We start from the raw sequence: 5,619 nt of genomic DNA, 5'->3' as shown, positions 1-5,619 counted from the left end.
ACGTGACGGCGTGGTGGGGTAAACAGGGAGGCTTCTTCGCAGTTCGCCGGGTGTCTTGCAGGAAGAGCGCTCTGCTCTGCTCCAACAGAGCCAGAGAGACAGAAAAATAACGCGCTGTGTTATGTAAGCTGAGCCTGTGGCGAAGGGGGGAGGTCAGAGGCAACAGATGGATTTCGCTGGGACTGCCGGCAACAACAGGGAGGGGTAGCTCTACCCTCAGGAACAGTTACGGATAAATCAAAGCATTCTGAATGCTTTCTGCACTTCCACCGCCTCCCTGCGCGCCCCAGGAGTCCACCTCACTGCGGCTTTGCCTCCTCCCGCTTTATGTCAGAGGGCAGGAATGCGGGAGTCGTTCCCTGCAGCTGCACGGATCGAGTTGCGAGCTGCTGGCGTCTCTACGAGGGGTGAGCTGGCCCGCTGGGGCGTGCGGCGGCTTCCTCGCAGCTGCTGCGGAGCTCGAACCCTCGAGTGACTCAGAGCCGAGCCACGCACCGCCCGGGAATTTGGAAAGAGGGAGCGGCCGGGGCGGGAGCAGGTCAGGCCTGACTGAGCCCAGACAGCACCACAGTGGCCACTTCATTAGGTACCCCCCTGTACCGTACAAAGGGGCCACAGAGTGAACGTTCGTGGTCTTCTGCGGTTGTAGCCCGTCCACTTCAAGGTTCGACGGGCTGTGTGTCAGAGGTGCCCTTCCACACACTACTGCTGGTTATTTGAGTTACTGTCGCCTTCCTGTCGGCTTAAACCAGTCTGCCCATTCTCCTCTGATCTCCCTCATAACAAGACGTTTCCACCCGCAGAACAGCCACTCACTCGATGTTTTCTTCCCCTCTCTATTTCACACCATTCTCTGAAAACTCTAGAGACTGCTGTGCGCAGAAATCCCAGGAGATCAGCAGTTTCTGAGATACTCGGGCCACCCCATCTGGCGCCAACGATCATTGTCACCTCGATCACATTTCTTCCCCCCATTCTGATGTTGGGGCGGAACAGCAGCTGAACCTCTTGACCGTGTCGGCGTGCTTTTATGGGCTGAGTTGCTGCCACGTGATTGGCTGGTTAGATAATTGCATTAACGAGCAGGTGCACAGGTGTACCTAATAAAGTGGCCGTTGAGTGTGGGTCATGTGGTTGAAATGGCAGGTTTCACCAGGAGACACCGGTCAACAAAGATCTGAAACCGGACTTAGATGCCTGAATTCAATCCCTGCCAGGGCAAAATAGGTGGATGTTCAGCTGAGGTTTAATGATGCCAACTCACAGAACACTGCTATCAGTGAGACAGATAATGGCATGGAACACATACACATCTACCCTCCCTGGTCCCAGGAACACAGTCCCATTTCTACCCCTGCTGATCCCAGGAATGCACTCCCACATTGTCACAGTATGTGGACAGGCCGACCAGGGGGAATGCCATACTAGAACTAGTACTTGGTAATGAACCGGGTCAGGTCACAGATCTCTCAGTGGGCGAGCATCTGGGGGACAGTGACCACCACTCCCTGGCCTTTAGCATTATCATGGAAAAGGATAGAATCAGGGAGGACAGGAAAATTTTTAATTGGGGGAGGGCAAATTATGAGGCTATAAGGCTAGAACTTGCGGGTGTGAATTGGGATGATGTTTTTGCAGGGAAATGTACTATGGACATGTGGTCGATGTTTAGAGATCTCTTACAGGATGTTAGGGATAAATTTGTCCTGGTGAGGAAGATAAAGAATGGTAGGGTGAAGGAACCATGGGTGACAAGTGAGGTGGAAAATCTAGTCAGGTGGAAGAAGGCAGCATACATGAGGTTTAGGAAGCAAGGATCAGATGGGTCTATTGAGGAATATAGGGAAGCAAGAAAGGAGCTTAAGAAGGGGCTGAGAAGAGCAAGAAGGGGGCATGAGAAGGCCTTGGCGAGTAGGGTAAAGGAAAACCCCAAGGCATTCTTCAATTATGTGATGAAAAAAAGGATGACAGGAGTGAAGGTAGGACCGATTAGAGATAAAGGTGGGAAGATGTTCCTGGAGGCTGTGGAAGTGAGCGAGGTCCTCAATGAATACTCGTCTTCGGTATTCACCAATGAGAGGGAACTTGATGATGGTGAGGACAATATGAGTGTGGTTGATGTTCTGGAGCATGTTGATATTAAGGGAGAGGAGGTGTTGGAGTTGTTAAAATACATTAGGATGGATAAGTGCCCGGGGCCTGACAGAATATTCCCCAGGCTGCTCAACGAGGCGAGGGAAGAGATTGCTGAGCCTCTGGCTAGGATCTTTATGTCCTCGTTGTCCACGGGAATGGTACCGGAGGATTGGAGGGAGGCGAATGTTGTCCCCTTGTTCAAAAAAGGTAGTAGGGATAGTCCGGGTAATTATAGACCAGTGAGCCTTACGTCTGTGGTGGGAAAGCTGTTGGAAAAGATTCTTAGAGGTAGGATTTCTGGGCATTTAGAGAATCATGGTCTGATCAGGGACAGTCAGCATGGCTCTGTGAAGGGCAAATCATGTCTAACAAGCCTGATAGAGTTATTTGAGGAGGTGACCAGGCATATAGATGAGGGTAGTGCAGTGGATGTGATCTACATGGATTTTAGTAAGGCATTTGACAAGGTTCCACACAGTAGGCTTATTCAGAAAGTCAGAAGGCATGGGATCCAGGGAAGTTTGACCAGGTGGATTCAGAATTGGTCATGGTGGAGGGAGTACATTCAGATTGGAGGATTGTGACTAGTGGTGTCCCACAAGGATCTGTTCTGGGACCTCTACTTTTCATGATTTTTATTAATGACCTAGATGTGGGGGTAGAAGGGTGGGTTGGCAAGTTTGCAGATGACAGAAAGGTTGGTGGTGTTGTAGATAGTGTAGAGGATTGTCTAAGATTGCAGAGAGACATTGACAGGATGCAGAAGTGGGCTGAGAAGTGGCAGATGGAGTTCAACCCGGAGAAGTGTGAGGTGGTACACTTTGGAAGGACAAACTCCAAGGCAGAGTACAAAGTAAATGGCAGGATACTTGGTAGTGTGGAGGAGCAGAGGGATCTGGGGGTACATGTCCACAGATCCGTGAAAGTTGCCTCACAGGTGGATAGGGTAGTTAAGAAAGCTTATGGGGTCTTAGCTTTCATAAGTCGAGGGATAGAGTTTAAGAGTCGCGATGTAATGATGCAGCTCTATAAAACTCTGGTTAGGCCACACTTGGAGTACTGTGTCCAGTTCTGGTCACCTCACTATAGGAAGGATGTGGAAGCATTGGAAAGGGTACAGAGGAGATTTACCAGGATGCTGCCTGGTTTAGAGAGTATGCATTATGATCAGAGGTTAAGGGAGCTAGGGCTTTACTCTTTGGAGAGAAGGAGGATGAGAGGAGACATGATAGAGGTGTACAAGATAATAAGAGGAATAGATAGAGTGGATAGCCAACGCCTCTTCCCCAGGGCACCATTGCTCAATACAAGAGGACATGGCTTTAAGGTAAGGGGTGGGAAGTTCAAGGGGGATATTAGAGGAAGGTTTTTTACTCAGAGAGTGTTTGGTGTGTGGAATGCACTGCCTGAGTCAGTGGTGGAGGCAGATACACTAGAGAAGTTTAAGAGATTACTAGACAGGTATATGGAGGAATTTAAGGTGGGGGGTTATATGGGAGGCAGGGTTTAAGGGTTGGCACAACATTGTGGGCCGAAGGGCCTGTACTGTGCTGTACTATTCTATGTTCTATGTTCTATCTACCCCTCCTGGTCCTAGGAGCACACTCTCATATCTACCTCACAGATCCCAGGAAAACACCTTCCTGAAAAATTTCAAGTAAGTTTGTGCCTCCTAGTTCCAGGAACACATTCTCCCAGTTTTACCTCCCTAATTGTCTGGTTTTGATATGTACAAAGCCTATTGGCTTTTATCTCATCTGTTTGGAAAGGATGGGAACCAGTCAACCTTGTTTCAGGGCGATTGCAAAGCAACACTTATCCAAGTCAGGCTAAACAAAATCCAGGCTCTACGGACAGGAACCAGGTAAGGTGGTTAGCGGGTGTCTTCAACAAAGGGTCACCGTCTCGGAATACAGGTAATAACATTGATGAGGACTTAGGATGTGTGAAGAAGATGGCGGCAGCAAACGACACGACTAAGGGCAACGTCCGCCAGGCGGTTCACGAAACAACTTCTTTCACTTCTCTCATGCCTTCTTTTACTTCCAAATGTGGCTCTGCTACTCTTGGAGCCCATGATCTACGTTCTGGGTGGCGTGTTTTGGGGCTCAGCTGAGCGATATGGTGCTTCACTGTCTCCAAGACGGGTCGGTGAGGTTTCAACTGGAGCGTGCGGTCTTTCGGCCTAGAAGAATGGAGGTGGGGGGTGGGCAAGCCCATGGTGGGCTCCGTTTCTCGGAATTAAAGCCTCGAGGAGGATTGAAATCAACGGGGATGAGGTGGAAGGTGAGCGGGTGTTCAGCGCCGTCTACCTGCGAGTGACTGTTCTCTCTCTCTCTCCCTCCTCCTGGAGGAAGGTGCCTGCATACGAACATTCCCTCTCTCTCCCTCTCCTCCGATGCTGTCGGAGGATGGTGCCAGAGCCCTGGGCAAGGTTTAATCGACCCGGTTTGTGGTTTGCAATCTGCCCCTCACGTTACGCCCCTCACGTTACGACGTGTTTCTGGTTTCCGGTCGTTCCTTTTCCCGTTGCTAGTTTGTGCGATTTCAATCAGTGACCTGCCTTCCGTTGTGAGGTCAGAAGTGGGGATGTTCGCAGGTGACTGCACGATGTTCCGCACCATTCGCGACTCCTCAGATGGTGAAGCAGTTCAGACCCAAATGCAGCAGGACCCGGACCATATCCAGGCTCGGGCTGACAAGTAACTTTCGGGCCACACAAGTGCCAGGCAATGACCATCTCCAACAAGAGAGGCTCCGACTATCGTCCCTTCACATTCAGCGGCATCACCGTCACTGAATCCCTGACTATCAACATTCTGGGGGTTACCGTTGACAGGAAACTGAACTGGTCCAGCCATATAAACACTGTGGCTACTAGAGCAGGCCAAAGGCTAGGAATCCTGCAGCATGTAACTCACCTCCTGACTCCCCAGAGCCTGTCCACCATCTACAAGGCTGAGGTCAGGAGTGTAATGGAAAACTCGCCACTCACCTGGGTGTGTGAAGCTCCATCAACACTCGAGAAGCTCGACACCATCCAGTACCAGGCAGCCCACTCGATTGGTACCCCTTCCACAAGCATCCAATCCCCCCACCATCGACGGACAGTTACAGCAGTGTGTACTATCTACAAGATGCACTGCAGCAACACACCAACGTTCCTAAGGCAGCACCTTCCAGACCCACGACCACCACCATCTAGAAGGACAAGAACAGCAGATACCTGGGAACACCACCCCTTGGAAATCCCCCTCCAGGTCACTCACCATCCTGACTTGGAAACATCTCGCCGTTCCTTCATTGTCGCTGGGTCAAAATCATGGAATTCCCTCCCTAACAGCACTGTGGGTGTCCCTACACCTCAGGGACTGCAGCGGTTCAAGAAGGCAGCTCATCACCCACCTTCTCAAGGGCAACTAGGGATGCTGGCTTAGCTGGTGCCCCTCACATCCTGTAAATTAATTTAAAAAAAATAATCGG

This window comes from Mobula hypostoma, chromosome 30, assembly GCF_963921235.1.
Source record: "Mobula hypostoma chromosome 30, sMobHyp1.1, whole genome shotgun sequence".
NCBI lineage: Eukaryota > Metazoa > Chordata > Chondrichthyes > Myliobatiformes > Myliobatidae > Mobula > Mobula hypostoma.
The sequence above is the reverse complement of the archived record's forward strand: the minus strand, read 5'-3'. Positions refer to the sequence as shown.